General features: G+C 39.0%; 1 protein-coding gene across 4 annotated transcripts in view; it reads right to left on the reverse strand.

Annotated features, from left to right (window-relative positions):
* The window catches only part of NXPH1 (neurexophilin 1), a 151,053-nt gene that overhangs the window by 93,743 nt on the left and 41,906 nt on the right, over positions 1-15,404 (reverse strand). The window lies entirely within an intron of this gene.

The following is a 15,404-nucleotide window of genomic DNA, read 5'->3' on the forward strand; positions in this document are numbered from 1 at the left end:
GGCTTCCCCATCTGCAGATTGTTCACATCCAGGTAGCAGCCCCCAGTGCCTGCCACTCCACTATACCTGAGGTGGGCAGGGACTGTTGTAGTTCCCTGGTGCTCCGAGTATCCTCACATAGCCAAATGACCACCTACACTGATGTGATTTTAAAGTGCGTTATGCGTTGATCTCTGGAATAAGTTTTTAGGGTGTGAATCAAATCTGAAAGAATAGTTGTTAAAATATATATTTTTGTCTATGAAAATGGCAATCTGGCTTTGGATGGGGAAAATTAACATGGTCTTAAAAAAAACTTCATTAAAAATGCATTCTTAACTGTAAATGTCATTAAGAGCTATGCAAATAACCCATAGCCAGCAGGTAATCTGAGAAGACATTACCAGGGAATTCATCATGGGGCACACAAACAGAGCAGTTAGAGCATTCCGGTATTGTGCTTGAAATGAGTCAACTTCATTATGGACTTCTGCTGTAATCTCTCCTGCCTTTCCCTCAACACACAGTTCCCCAGCCAGCCTATGTGAATGCAGACAAGGTCACAGGAGTGGGGAATTCAAGGACAGACAGATAAGGTACTAATCACATCACCTTCCTGCCTCTTATTGCTATGCTTCAACCTTGCCAGCCTTGCAAGCCATCCTTAAGAGGAGACACAACCTCAAAAACTGAGACAGTGCTCAGATTCAGCGTAAACAGTTCAGGCCCATCACTTCCTTTCTTTTTCATGTTGGCACATTTCCCAAAGAAACCACAAAACATGTATAGGCTTTTCTCTTTTCATTCCCTCCCTTGCCCATGTAGAAGAATGATGACAACAAAGAAGAACTATCTAGTAACTATTGTTACTGTCCCTTCCTTTGGGACAGCAAATCATTTTCTATTTTTAAGTCAAGAAAATGCTAAAAAAGTATATGCTGTGTCTCCCATATGAATTTAGAAAGGCTTTAAAAACATTCTATCTGTGAGATTTGGAATCAGAGAGCATCTAGCAAGTCAAACCACTTTTGCAGGGGATATTTTTGTGTCTAACTTTTCATCTTTTTTTCTGAAACCAGTGACACACAGATACTCCAGTAACCTAGACAGCATGCAGTGCATGAGAGAAAGCAAAAAGCAAAATTCTTGAGTGGCAATTTTTAAAATAACATGCTCATAGAGGAGATTTTTTCCCCAGGTTGGCAAACATGCTGACATCTGAGGGCTTAAGTCGCTGATTATTTTTTTGTTTGTTGTTTCTTTTTTAATGCACTGTGGATGTTTGCATTATCTATATAAATGCCACGGGTTAATTAAGTATTATCTTTAAATGTATTTCCTTTTATCAGTTTTAATTGCAGAGGCTTTTAATTTCAAACCAAAGTCCTTTTTTGATGAAATCTTTAGAAAGTAAATAGAAGCTTCAGATTTAGCTTCTTATTAATATTCACTCTCTTGTATACCTTCATTGTGTCTTTTTTCTTTTCTGAAGTTTATTACTTCATGTCCTTCCTCAGATTAAAGTTGCTTCATGCTTCTATCCATTTTTGCAATGTACCTACTGGTCTCTTCTCGTTTATAAGTATATGACTTCAGCTAGCATATAGAGTTAATAAAGTGATGGTACTACAGCTTTCTATTTCTTCCACATTATATTATTTCTCTTTGTCGATTATCGTGGAGATTTATAGTGAGCAATCAAAAGTAGCCTCCCAACACTGTACTTCCAAATCCATGGTCATTTAATAAATCAGGCTTAATTATATCAATGTCATATCTGGCATCTCAGCTGCTTCCAGTTGGACTAAGTCTCATATGTTATAAAAAGAGTATGTTTTATTTTTTGGAGTGTAGAGTCAGATACCCAAAGTCACCCCATTTTTTGTGGTCTTTAACCAGTTGATATCTTCCCAATATCTTTTGGATTTTTTCGTACAAAATAGCTTGGTCAGGATTCTGGTAATGTAATAAATGTAATCATCTGTGAGATAAAGCCTGCATTTCTGTAAGTATTTCCATATATTAAGGAAGTGTACCTCACTGGAGAATATAGAATAATTCAGGTATAGCACTACTCATTGATTTGATGACTTAATCTACTCATTATGAATAGTCAAGGCCAGATCTTTAAACATTTTATTTTTACCTCTCATTCCTCCATGTTTCAGGAGTCTCCTTACCACATGGCCAAGCAATAAAGTTGACCTACCTCGCCTTCTCAGCTGCACACAGATACACAGGTTTTATTTAATTTTTTTGACTCTTTCTTTTATTTAACTTTGTGCTCTGACATGCCATTAACTTTCCAGGATATTCCTTTGCGAGCAGCACCTGTTCCTCCCCTAGTTCAATTGTAATTTTCCTTATCTCGTATGACTGATGTCTTTGGCAGATGTCTTTGTCTGACCTGAATTCTCTTTAGCACCTGTCAGCCTTCTCCTGCTCCTGCTTTATGTAATCTCCCTAAACACTGTCAGTTCTCTGCAGCAGCACTTTAGCTCTGTTAGGCAACAATGAAGCATCACTTTCTGTAGGGCCTTTTTGTTCTTCAAAATTTTCTATGGTTCTGAGTAGATTTAAATCCCTTGTCTTTACATAAGTTCTCGCACTACAGTTCTGAGATTTTGAATACTTCACCCGTGTTGCCTGTGTTAGTAAACTGGGATACATTTCATGAAACTCTCGCTTAGAGGTGCACCTTTTTGCTGGTAATTTAATTTTAATTTCTAAAGATTCATTTCCCTTCCCACTTACAAATCCATAGGTAAGAGTTCAGACTCTGGCCAAAAGGGTCTCCCAGATCTTGCCAGATCTTTACTGACACCTCAGGAAATAACTCATCTTGATGCCTGTTGCACATACCTTCCCAACCATCACCTACCCAGTAAGTGACTTATTCAGACTAATAACTGAATTTCCCACTGCTAACTCCATCTCCTGACATTACAGAGCTAACAGTTTCACCACTTACAGAGTGGTGAAATTCAGCTAGTCTGAACTGCTGAGACTATTGAAATTTTCCACAGAAAACAAATTACAATGAATGAGCAAACAAAATGTGCAAATTATCTTTCAAAATTCCTTCTTTTAGGAAGTCCCACTTTATTACGACTGATACGGATTGCACATTTTCATTTTTTTTTGGCATATTTAAATGATTTTGTATTCCTTGAAAACATCACAGACAAGGAACTGAATTTTAAGTGGTAGTGGCACAGTCCTCCATTTACATCCATTTTTCATATCATTTTCCCTTGTGGTAGTTTCCCTCAGACTAGAGCACAGGCAACTAATTGTTCCAGTAACAAAATTTTGGATTAAAAGGTTTCCAGGTCCATTACAGAAGTCCTAATGAACATGTTTACTTTCAAAGTCAGATCTAGCAATCAAACACAGCTCCTACTTACGCTGTAGTCAGTCAAGGGCTGACTTTAGAACAAAAAGCAAGTATAGTGCAAAAGCATTTTTCACATTGAAATTTCAGAGCAGCCTTCAGTTTCTCTAGTTACAAGCCCTAGCTGAATGCTTGCTACTAAAGATCGCATCTCACAGCCTCTCATGCGTATTCACAGTGACTGTTTGGGAACATCTTTGAACAAGCAGTGAAATGGGCAAGAAAATTTGGTCTGGACTCAAAGACATAATTAAAAATAGACTAAATTGGCTTACTATTCCCACAGGTTAAGATGACTTTTTAAATTGTGATTTGGAAAAATGAGGGAAGAGATACCATTGATATGAAAAGGGATGAAGGAGACTGAAGAAGAAAGAAGAGATTGAAGTGAAGCTGGGGTAAAAGGGCTGCGAAAGGCAAGATGAACAGATTTCCCCTTTATAAGTAATCTTCTAACATATAAATCACTGGACTGTTTCTCCTGTAGAGACAATCCTGAATTCTTTCTTCCTCTGTAAAGGCCATATAAAGATTCAATAAAAGCAGCTCTCAGGCAAACTGCAAGTTGTTTTCTTTACAGGTCATCTTTTTAAATTTTCAGTTTCTGATTCTTTTTATTTCCTGACAGATGTAAATGGAAACAGACCAGATCTTAGCTGTTATAAACATCATAGGCCACAGAGAGCATCATCAGTACAGACTAGTTAAAAGAAACTACCCTTGGGTAGCCCATAGATGCTGTTCAATCTGTTCTCACACTGTTTTTTGATACTGCAGCAGAAATAAACTTGCCCTTGCGCGTGTTCTGAAAAGTTGACTCCATCGCTTTACAATTAGGTCCTGATATTGCAAAGAACTGAGTACCTTCTGCAGCCCAAGAGGACTGAGGGTTTTCAACACTGTGAGGTACTGGCATTTTTAATTACTGAAGCTAGAGTCCTTGGGCAACATCATTCACTAACTCAGAACTATTATTTCCATCATACTTCTGATGAAGTATAAGCAAGCAGCTCTAGAATCTTCTGCACAGTGGGAAACTTAGAAGTAGTTTCATTGCAAATGATTTCCTACAAGTAAAGAGACACCAATAAACACAAAACTGTGATTTTCGATTTTGAGAAATGACCTAATGAACTGAGACAGTGAAGCTAATGTGCCCCAATCACATCGGGGAAGAGAGGAGGGACAAAGTAGAAATGAAAAAAACAAAGAAAGAAATTGGATTATAAATGGTTCTGATTTCACCCTTCTGAACACCCCATTTTAATTCACAGTGAGCTAGTCAGCAACAGAAAGTAAACCGCAATTTTCTAGCTACTGATCCAGAGAGTTTTAAAGGTGCATGGAAGGAGCACGCTTTAAAGGCAGCGTGGAAGAACACCAGAGCAAGTGCTCCTGAAGGCAGTGTCCCCGGAGCAGGAAAAAATACAGTTGTGTCATCATCCTCTTCCAATCTACAGGATGCATTTCTTTTGTGAAGAGCCTGCCATAATACAGTGACACTTCACTCTGTGTGGAACAGAGCTTCAAAGGTGCCACCTGCTCTCGAAGCACTTTCCTGAACTATGTTCATGAGACACGCACCCTCAGCTCCACACAGACTGTTGACAAAACATGTCTAGCTAGCACCTCTCCTTTCCATTCCTCTCCATGCTCCTCTCCTGCTTTATGGTCTTAAAGACAAACTCGAAAGCAAATATGGCTAGACATGTGTTGCTTGACAGAGATAAAACTGGAATCTCCTTATAGACAAACAATGTTATACAGATTAGGTTGGACTTTCTTTTCTTGTCTTTGACTCTTTTCTACAAACTCCTCTCAGAGTCTCCTCCCTTCATCTTCATTCCCTGTCTGCTGCCTTTAGCATGCTCAGTCCCCTTCATTTTGCCTAACTTCAGTGTACCCTTGTCCTACACTTTTGCATTTTATTTCTTTCATCACCACCTTTCCTACAAAGTGCCAAAAAATGAACATATCATTTGCTACCTTCCTATTATCTGTTAAGCCCTTGCCTCCATTCCTGACTTCCTCTGTAAAGGTTTTAAACAGAAAGGGCAGGAATCATTTACTGATTCATATGAATCCAGCGCTTAAAACAAGGGTCGTCCTGCTGAGGAATGCGAGTAAGTTTTTCTGACTCTCCTTTTCCAAGACAAGAAGTAATGGAATGAGGAACTTTATGTCAGGCGTTAAAGAACACTTTCTAACAGCAAGATAAACTTGACTTGCCTTCAGACTCTACTGTAACAAAAGACGATTACTTCTTCTTATCCCAAAGCACAGACTCACACCAGTAAAGATGCAGTCATCGTGCCTTGCCATCCTGTAGGAATACAAGTGGAAAAAAGTCTGTGATTCTTCCCTGCCTGCTGTGTTAATGTACTGAACTATGCACAGACAGGCTCCAAGACTTCATTTTTCACTATTAAAAATGAACCTTACAATTTGAAGAAGTGGTCTGAAAACAATAGGATGCAATTCAGTAAGGACAAGTGAAACTGGTACATTTATGTAGAAGTAATCAACTGTACAAACAGAAGGTGGAAAAAAGAGTCAGTAGGAAACAGTTTGTGGTCTATGGGGGATCACAAGCCGAACAGAAATAAACAATCTCACCTCCCTGCAAAAGCTATTGCACAGTCTGTATAGGCAGTATCATCTCTGTAGATACTCCAGAAATAGCGAGCCACTAACATACTGTATGCACCTTTAAGTACTGCTCCAAGAGATGTGAACTTCTTGCAGCAGTCCAGGGAGAGCAACAAGGTGGATTAGAGGGCTGGAAAAAGTGATCTGCAAGTAAAGATTGAACACAATCAGAGTTGTTAAGTCTGGAGTATGAAACACTTAAGAGGAAATGTCATAAGAGACTTCAACAGTATCCTGCTGAGGAATCGGAATCAATTGCTCTCCATGTCCACGGGGATTAGAACAAGAAATAATGGAATGTGGAAACTTTAGGCATTAGAAAAACTTTCTAACATGAGGAGAGTAAAGCATCAGAACAGATTGCCTGGAAAGACTGTAAAATCCATGTCATTGCATTTTTAAAGAATAGATTCCAGATATGTTTTATCAGATTCTGTGATAAGAGTTGTAATAATAACATCTTATGCTTCTCTTGTGTGTTTTATAACAAAGAATCCCAGGGTGAAGCTCCCCTCTAAGTAAAACACACGAACAGGGAAAATTTACACTCCATTTTTTCAAGCAATGAGACCAATGTCTCTAAGTAGTTGAGCCTCCCACCTACCGAGCTGTAGGCAAGCCCGAAAAAAAGGATTGTGCTAGTAATTTGGGGTCTCATCTCCAGGCTCCCACCAAGCCATAAAGACTCCGTTGAGTGTGACTCACCTGATCTACCTACAGCTGTCTACAAAGTAAACACCTGTAAGTGAACTTGTCATAGCAGGCTCCCTTTGTACTCAATGGGGAGAAGCAGATATGTTTAGGCAGTGAGTCACCCAGCTTGCTAAGGTCTAAAAAACAAGCCATATTTCATTGTCTCCCGGGCTGTGAGTGGATGATCAACCAATTACAAAACTCAGATTTCAGACTGTTCTCTTTGTAAACCAAGATTTGAAATAAAGTACTCTGGAGTGACATTTGTGCATACAGAAAAGTATGGTCATATCTTGTCCATCCTGGGTACTTGGTTGAGGTTATTAGGGAGTAAATTCTGTATTTAGGAAGAGAAGCGGGAGGCATTTCCCTTCCACACTAATTTTAACAGGTTAATATGATGGCTTAATTGTAAGATGAACTGCCTGACAAAGGATGTTCGACAGATGAAGATGGTCATAGGAATACGATCTGTTCAGCTCTCATGTGATTCTATAATTTACCACATGGTCCATCCTGGGCGTATAAAGTAGAATCTCCTCAGAGGTACTAGCTGAGTATTGTATAAAAGTCAATTCTAGTAACAGTTTTCATATTGCCTTTCCTCCAGAAATCAATCTTCTTTCACACTAGATTTGTTTCTCAAAAATGAAATCTTTCTCCTAGTCTGCTCCCCAGATCTTTTTTTCTAACTTCCAAACTATCGTCGCTTTAACTTCAAACTGTCTGTCTCTCTATCTCTTTCTGCCCTCATTCCTAGCATGAGGTCCCACCCTTAACCATGTCAAAGAGTTTTAGAGAGATTTGACCAAACTTGAGAAAGGTTGGCTTGTTTTGGTGGCAGAGTCAACCTTCCCCTTGGGACAGCAACACAACAATTTTGGAGATTTATTACCTGAGCATGCTACCAGAGGTGCTCAGGCTGAGGACAGAGACCTCTGCCCCCGACCTCCCACGGCACGGGTGAGTGAGGTTGGTCTGCAGCTGCAAGTTGGAAGGCTGCCAGGTCAGCTGCAGGAGCCAGGCACAGCAGCAGACCACAGGGAGGTTAGTGAGATTTGGCAGTGTTTAATACAAACCTCAGGGAGGTGCCAAGCTGTCACAGTTTGCTTCTGAATATCTTCTACCTTATGCTGAGTAATAGCAAGTGGACTCCGTTAAAGGGGGTGACCCACCTGGCCAGTTGCCAGCTGCCCAATAGTTGAGGCCGGGCTGGTAATTTGAAGACCATCCTGCTTCATGGATTACAAGATTTGGGGAAGGGGAAGTATCTATTTTTTATTTTGCTGTTGGACTGGGATGGAGATAGGAAAAGGTGGGGGAAAGCTTGTATTTTCTTCTTACAATCTCAGGCCCTCCAGAATGCACGGATGCAACAGCTGGGAATATCTGAATTAGGATTCTGCTGACAGTGCCTCTTCTTCCAAAAAAATAGCACGATCACAATACTTGCTTGGCTTTGTTTTAGTCCTGCAGCTGGAGAATTGCCATTACTGGTCCCTTTAGCCACTTTCTGTCATCTCCTCTGAAAAAAGCCAACTAGCTTGGCCACTCTGAGGGTTAGTTTGGCAGCTGTCAAGTTCCAGATTATACTTCTTGAGCACTGGCATCCGCATCTGTGACCGGCCCGTTCTCTAGCCTCTGCCCTGGCTTTGTTCCCAGCCACACAACAGCCCCCAGGCTGGTGTAGGGCCAGTCTACTGCTGGACTCCCTTCACATCCAGGTGGCTACTTTGCTTTAAGTCAACCTTGATAAGAGAAAATATGCTTCATAGTAGCTGCTACATTTGCAAACAAACCCAATGGGCTGCATCTTGTTCTCAAGGCAAGCACAGGCCGAACACTCTTCTAAATACATGTGGGAACTGTTCTCTGCCACAGCGTGGCTGGGAGATGTACAGAGCACTTGTACATGTGCTGCTGAGCCTTTGCTTCAGAAACAAGGCAGAGTTTTTATACCTGCCTTGTTTTCTGATCTAGTTTCTGCAGAAGATTTCTGGTACACAGTCACACAACTGAAAATAATAAAATTAAGATTCTAGCAAGTTATCACCTATCAGCAGATGCATAGCAACTAACAGACAATGTCAGTACCCTAAGCCTGAAAGAATCAAAGTATCATACTAGCCTAAAATACCCTTACTTGAACGCAGACCAAAAACACAACCTTCCGTTGTTATGAACCACTGGAAAACTCTCTAATTCCAGATTTGGCACGTGAAATGGGAGATGGAAACTGAAAGGACATAAATTAATATGAATAAGGACTTTGTAGGTAAAGATATTGAAAGACCAAGAAATCTTGTAAAAGACTAAATTCCACATCATGTATACAGCCTATGAAATCTAAAAAATAAATTCTCAAAGGAGGTGCCAGGTGCTTCCAAGGTCACAAAGCTAAGTGCTGTTTGAGACAAAGATTCCAAATTAACTAGCCTTAGCTAACAGCCAAAATCTAACTCCCAAAACATGCATGGGGAAATATGATAAAAGTTTCAACCAGTGAAACAGGCTGTAAAGACTCTGCATATTGTTTCATCTGTATGTAACACTAACATCTAAATACAGGGTTTACCTGCTTTGAGGTACTTTCAAGCTGCAAAGTGCATGCAAAGCCCCCAAGAATTCCCCTTTGTCTACAGATTTCCTCTGCACAGGGGGAGTGATCGTGACAGATACCGGGCTGGCAGAGACTGCTTCCCTGTCTCCTGTGCCAGTTCCCAGGTCCACAATCCAAATCCTTTGCCAGAATTCAACATAGTCATGAAACAGAGAATGGGAAAGTAGAGGGACAATGACAGACCAATGCAGCCATTTATCTAACCCTGCCTCTGTGAAGCTTGGCTATGCTGTAGGTAAAGCATTACTTCCCATCAGATTTGACTTCCCAGCCATCCAGGAACTGTAATTATCCGCTCAAGACCCCTTGTTGGCCACACACTGGTCAGATAATGTAAAGGTTCATTCTCCCTGTGTCCTGATGCTGGAGATCAAACACATCAAATCTCAGTGACAGACAAGACAGTGCGCCAGCGACCAGGCACAGTCTTATAAGCTGTTCATCAAATTGTGGATAAAACATCATTTGGGTTGTCTGATCTCTTCTGGGACACCCAAGCTAGACCAAACTATGCCTTGGTATTGTGGTAACATTCGTGGCAGTTGATAACCACTGAAGTCAGATACAGACAAATGAGAACTTATAGAGCCAACTTGTCAAGTAAATGAAGGGTGTTGAACCTTTACTGTGTAATATAGTCTTCAAAAAAAAAAAAAAAAAACAACTTACTAAACTAGAATATATTTGAGCCCATACAGTTAATTTGGTCTTGTTCCAGAAGAAAAAGTGGCATAGGTAACCAGCTGCCTAACAATTCTTCCATTAATAGGAGATCTCCACACAGGATAGTGTTGCATAGCCTCCACAGTGCCCTCTCCCACATGGCCTGGACAGTGTGCACAGCAAGTGAAAAGATTGCAAAGGAACATGGCTGCATTTTGTCAAGCTCTGGTTCATCTAATGTCCTGTTGAGAGATTTTAGCTTTAGGCTATTCTAGCTGAATTTCTAGTGTTAGAAAGATCACAGATAGCTCCCTGACACTTTCTTAAGCCTTCACTAAGCAAAGTAAGACCAGATGCATCCACTAGACCTGGTTGTAATTAAGATTTTTTTTTAAAGTCTCTTGCTCTCTCTGCAAAGCATCATTTACATTTTAGATAAAGTGCTGCTATGCTTACATGGATATGCTGTCAAATTGAAGCTAGGAACATTACATCAATTCAAATGGATGGATTTAGCTCATATGAGTTAAAAGGTATAGTTAAAAAATAAGGACCCTGATAAGCTACTACAGGCATCACATCCACCATGTCTTTCAGAGATTGACCAAAATACACCTTAATATTAATTAAGGTCTTCACTCAGCTCTGCAAAAAAAAACTGGCCAGATGCTCCAGACTCCACTTCTTTGGTAGATGACTTCTAGCCAGAGTTTACTTATGGGCAATTGCTAGGCATTCATTTGTACAGCAATGTTGATTTTTAGCTGAAGAAACTGTCTACTTCTTCCTTTGTATTTACTCCAGCTGTACTTATACAGAGCAGACATAACCCCTATCTGCTAGGTTTAACAAGCCATCTTTTAGTCTCCTCTCCAAAAAGAACCTGGCCTTTCCCAGAGTCATTTATTTCTTCCTTGAATATGAATGACTAGAATTGCACATAGTTTTCCAGATTAAGTACCAGTAGTATCATTTCACTTCTCAGTAGAAGTACCTCACCTGACTTGCCTCAGGGACATTTGAGCTTTTTCATGGCTAAATCATCTTGATGTATGTTGGTCAGTCTGTGATCATTTGATTCAACCAAGCTTCCTCTCCCTCAGCAATTTCCAGAATATGGTTTCTCTAGCTTATAAAATAAATTCTTGTTCTTCATTCCCAAACGCAGCAGCTGAGTTCTAAAAATGGTGACTTCACTACCCTTCCTCTCTGTTTTTCAAATGAAAAATCAAGCTCACTCATAGTGCAAGAGCTTTCCAGAAAGCCGTGCATGGATTGGACTACCATTCAATAGCTGGACTGGACTACTGCTCTGTACCAGGAACTGTGTTCAGTTATTCACATCGTCTCAATATTAAAAAGCCATTTTTCTTACTTGAATGTACAAAACTTTACAAAATACACTGAAGGAAAAAAATATTGAATCAGTAAAGAGATTAGACTAGTTGATTTGCTTCCAGCAGTAGCAATTGTTTCATCTCTTATTAAATGCACAGTCAAGCTTCTTAGTCTCAACAGATTTTTTTTTTCCAAGCAATTTTATCTTTTATCTTCAAACAAAGATATAAAACATCTCATGGATGGGGAAACTGAGACAGGAAGCCATGATGAGACTTTGCCCAAGCAGGTAACAGTGCTGGCTGCAGAAATCACAGCTGTAATCCTTGCTCTGAGGAATGCAATAATAGACCAGCACTGACTTCATTGAGACTATGTTTCCACAATAATATGATTAGTAAAACAAAAGGCATTTTAAAATCAAATTCAGTTTTTGGTTTTATTTTCTTAGCCTGGGTTGTTGGGTTTTTTTCTGTACAAGTAATGAGGCTATTTTAAACTTCACTTTTTATTCAGTTTCTACTCAAGCATCACTTCCAGATTTCCAGAACTGATGAAATAAGTTTATGCTTGGTTGAAAACCCCACCAACAAATAGATGGAACGTGTTCCTTATTATGCATATTTCTACTTTGAATTGGTTTAGGCCTAATTTGGACCTAAATTATATTGCTATTTTTCCTTTAACAGGCCCTTTTTCTCATTTTCAATAAATATTATTTTGTCATACCCCACTATGGCATTCATCAACTACAGTGCAATCACAATAGGCAATTAACTTCTGTCAAATCCCAAAACAGGCCATTTATGTCAGAACAAGGTTGAGCTATTTACTGTAATCATATAATAGAGAAGCTTACTCTGCTACCCAAGTCTCTGCTCAAAGCAAATTAAACTCTCCTGAACTTTCATTCTATGAATACACAATGTTTTTTTCACATAGTACAGCAAATTGCCAACATTCTTGCAGCATCTCAGGGAACGTGAACTTTGAAATGGAAACTGTCAGGTCAGAGACACCACTCAACATTTCTTTATTTGAGGAATTTACCAGAGACAATGCTGAGACATTGACTAACAAAGGTTTATTCTTGCAGAAGGGGTTTATTCTCACGATTTCGCTGTGCAGGTATTACCCCACCGCCAGAATGCTGAAAGGTTTTGCAAAAAATCCGCCCACTTTCTGGTTTATATCATTCTTGAGGGATTTTACCAGTGTTTAATAGGCTAGATTTCAGCTCTTAAAACCATGAACTAAACTAAGTGATGTAGTTTTTACCATATGTCTTGGAGAATCCGTGCTGCATTATTTATTCCAAATTGTTTTCCCTTGCTATACACAGCAGGAAACCATGAACTGGGTCCCGTCACAGAATGGGTGCAGGCTGGTGCTGGGAAACCATCACTTTCAGGATTAGCAAAGATTGCCAGCCATTTAAAAAATAATAACCAACTCTGTCAGGTCATTTCAGCCTTCTCCTGTGGCTCCTTTGGTGGGGATCACAGAGACCACAGTAAGCCTAAGGGACAGCATGGCAGGGTGGGCCTCTCAAGGAGATCAGCAGGGACAATGTTCAAAGATAAAAGGTTCAGTCACAGAAAACAGTGCAGTAAGGAGCAGAGTTCAAGAAGTGGGTCATTATTAATCAAATTATAGATCAGACCCAATAACCACATATTTCCTTGAGCTTGCATTCAACAGCCCTTTTGTAAGATATTCAGAGGATCAATACCTCTCTGGAGGTAAGTGGCATAAATTATGTCTCAACATATACACCACAGGAGTTTTACTGTGTGTTGTATACAGTAATTGCATTTTATAGATGACTGTGGAAGGCTTCAGCTTTCATTGATTCTTCTCATAAACTAAAAGGTGTCAAGAAGAAAAGAACAACACTATATGAAGAAGCCAGTCAGCAGAAGCTGCAAAAGAAAATGAAAATTTGGCATAGTACATGTGATCAATCCATGTTTCACACGGAAATGAATGCAGACATTTGAGCCTTTCCATTCAGAGTAGCAAAAACCTTGAAATGTACCACAGAAATCCCTGTTCATCTAATAGCAGTCAATTATGTTATCCATCAGCAGGGTTTAAAACTATAGGAAGTCTTTGTAATTGCAGCACTTTTAACACTTCTTGTACCACAAATGCCATCTGCATCATTTATGAAACAACGTAGCCAAAAGTTGTGGTTTTATTATCACAGATAATGTGACCACACTCACATTCAAATTGAGGTGAGTGATATAATTAAGATCATCATCATGTTTAACATTTGTAACTTTCAAAAGTGGATTTTTAAAACATTCCCCTTCCGATTTCCTTCTTTTTCCATGTCCTTCACAGCAAGCAATTCAGAAGAGATGTTAATGCAGCATAACAACTCTTTACCCTTTTTCAAGGCCAATTTTGCAATATGGGCAAAATGATTGGAAATGTAGTCCTGAAAAAGCTTAAACCATCTGTCAGGGACTCGGTTAAGAAGATCCACACTGTTTCACAGCCAAAGATGTGGATAAATTATGCCTGGCTAGAAATGTCCAAGGCATGTGGGTTACCATTCAAGCTTATTAAGATGAATTACAATTTTTTTTATTGTTCATTACCCTAGTAAGCTAATCTTTTCAAATTGCAATATGCAATAAGCCATGCAGACTGGAAAGCAAGCAAGTGGTAAACACTGGTAATGATGATTTTAAAAGCTCCATATCCTGATATATCAAAAAGCCATGTATGAGTATGCACTCAAATGCCTGTTTGTTTGCCTCTGTTGACACACCATTGTCTATATTTTTGTCCTTTGTACACATTTATATTGCTGATGATGTTTAACAACATGACATAAACCACTTGTTTATTTTATTCCTGAAATGTATTTTACTAAAAAAAAAAAAAAAAGGTAAAGAAGGAGGGGTTGGGGTAGCTAGCTATGGTTAAGACATATGGCTTAGGCTAGCAGACAAAAATAGTCTGAATGTTATGCTGTTGTTTTAACACTGTCATTGTTTTCATGGACAGCTGTTATCCAAACATTTTTAAACAAGGATTTTTCCAAAGTATTTTATAAACTCTTCCAGTCTAAAATGCTTTAAAGCCCATAAATCTTGCATGAAGATTTTATCAGAAATATGAAATTGATCATTAGTTGAGGGAAGGTCTCTAGGCAATACACAAAATCAAAATAAATCAAATTTTCCCACCTAAATTACTATGCTACGATTTCTAAAACCCACACAGACATTGTAAATGTTAAAAGGTATGTGAAGATCTGTGCTTATTATACATGGTTATGAGAATTATTTGATAAGTAATAGTCACTTGAAGCACAAAAGGTCATAATTAGTGCTTAGCTATCTGAGATTTTTCTCTGATATTTCTCTCCACCACTATTCAAAATTATTCCAAGTCCCAAAAAACTACAGCACTAATTTCACCTGGGAAAGTAAATGATCTGTTAACCAAGCCTGTCCAACTAAATTTAATAAAACCCCAAATATCTTGGCTTTCAGATTTATGAGTATTTTTTTTCTGATTAGTCTCTTATGGGTCAAAATAACATAATATTTTATTATCTCACACTATTTTTACTGTCCAGGAATGGACGATACTGATATACCTGAGACAGCCCATTGAGAAGGTGAAAGCAAAGTGAAAAAGAAATTATCTAAAATACTGATGCAATTAAAAAATCAAACTTCCTTCCTTCTTTCACTTTATCTCTAAAAATTTTAGCACGGTTGAAATCAGGCTTTATTGGGAAAAGGAACAGAGGGTAAAGAGAGGCATAGAATGATTCTTTAGGGTAGCAGCAGCAATTCGGCAGAGTGCCTACTGTAAACTGAAATGGTGTATAGTGTACCGGCACCCTTACAAAATCTGTAGTGGATCCTTAGTGGATCCCTACTCAAAGCAGTAAGCAGGCCACACGTTTTGTACAGGTGTAATCAAGTGAAAACATACAAAGATCACCTATTCCAAAAATAGATGTTATGCATCCAAATTTCTCTACAAAACCACCTTGGCATCCACATATCCTGAATGGTCTTTATCATATTTTCAGTGGAT

This window comes from Opisthocomus hoazin, chromosome 4, assembly GCF_030867145.1.
Source record: "Opisthocomus hoazin isolate bOpiHoa1 chromosome 4, bOpiHoa1.hap1, whole genome shotgun sequence".
NCBI lineage: Eukaryota > Metazoa > Chordata > Aves > Opisthocomiformes > Opisthocomidae > Opisthocomus > Opisthocomus hoazin.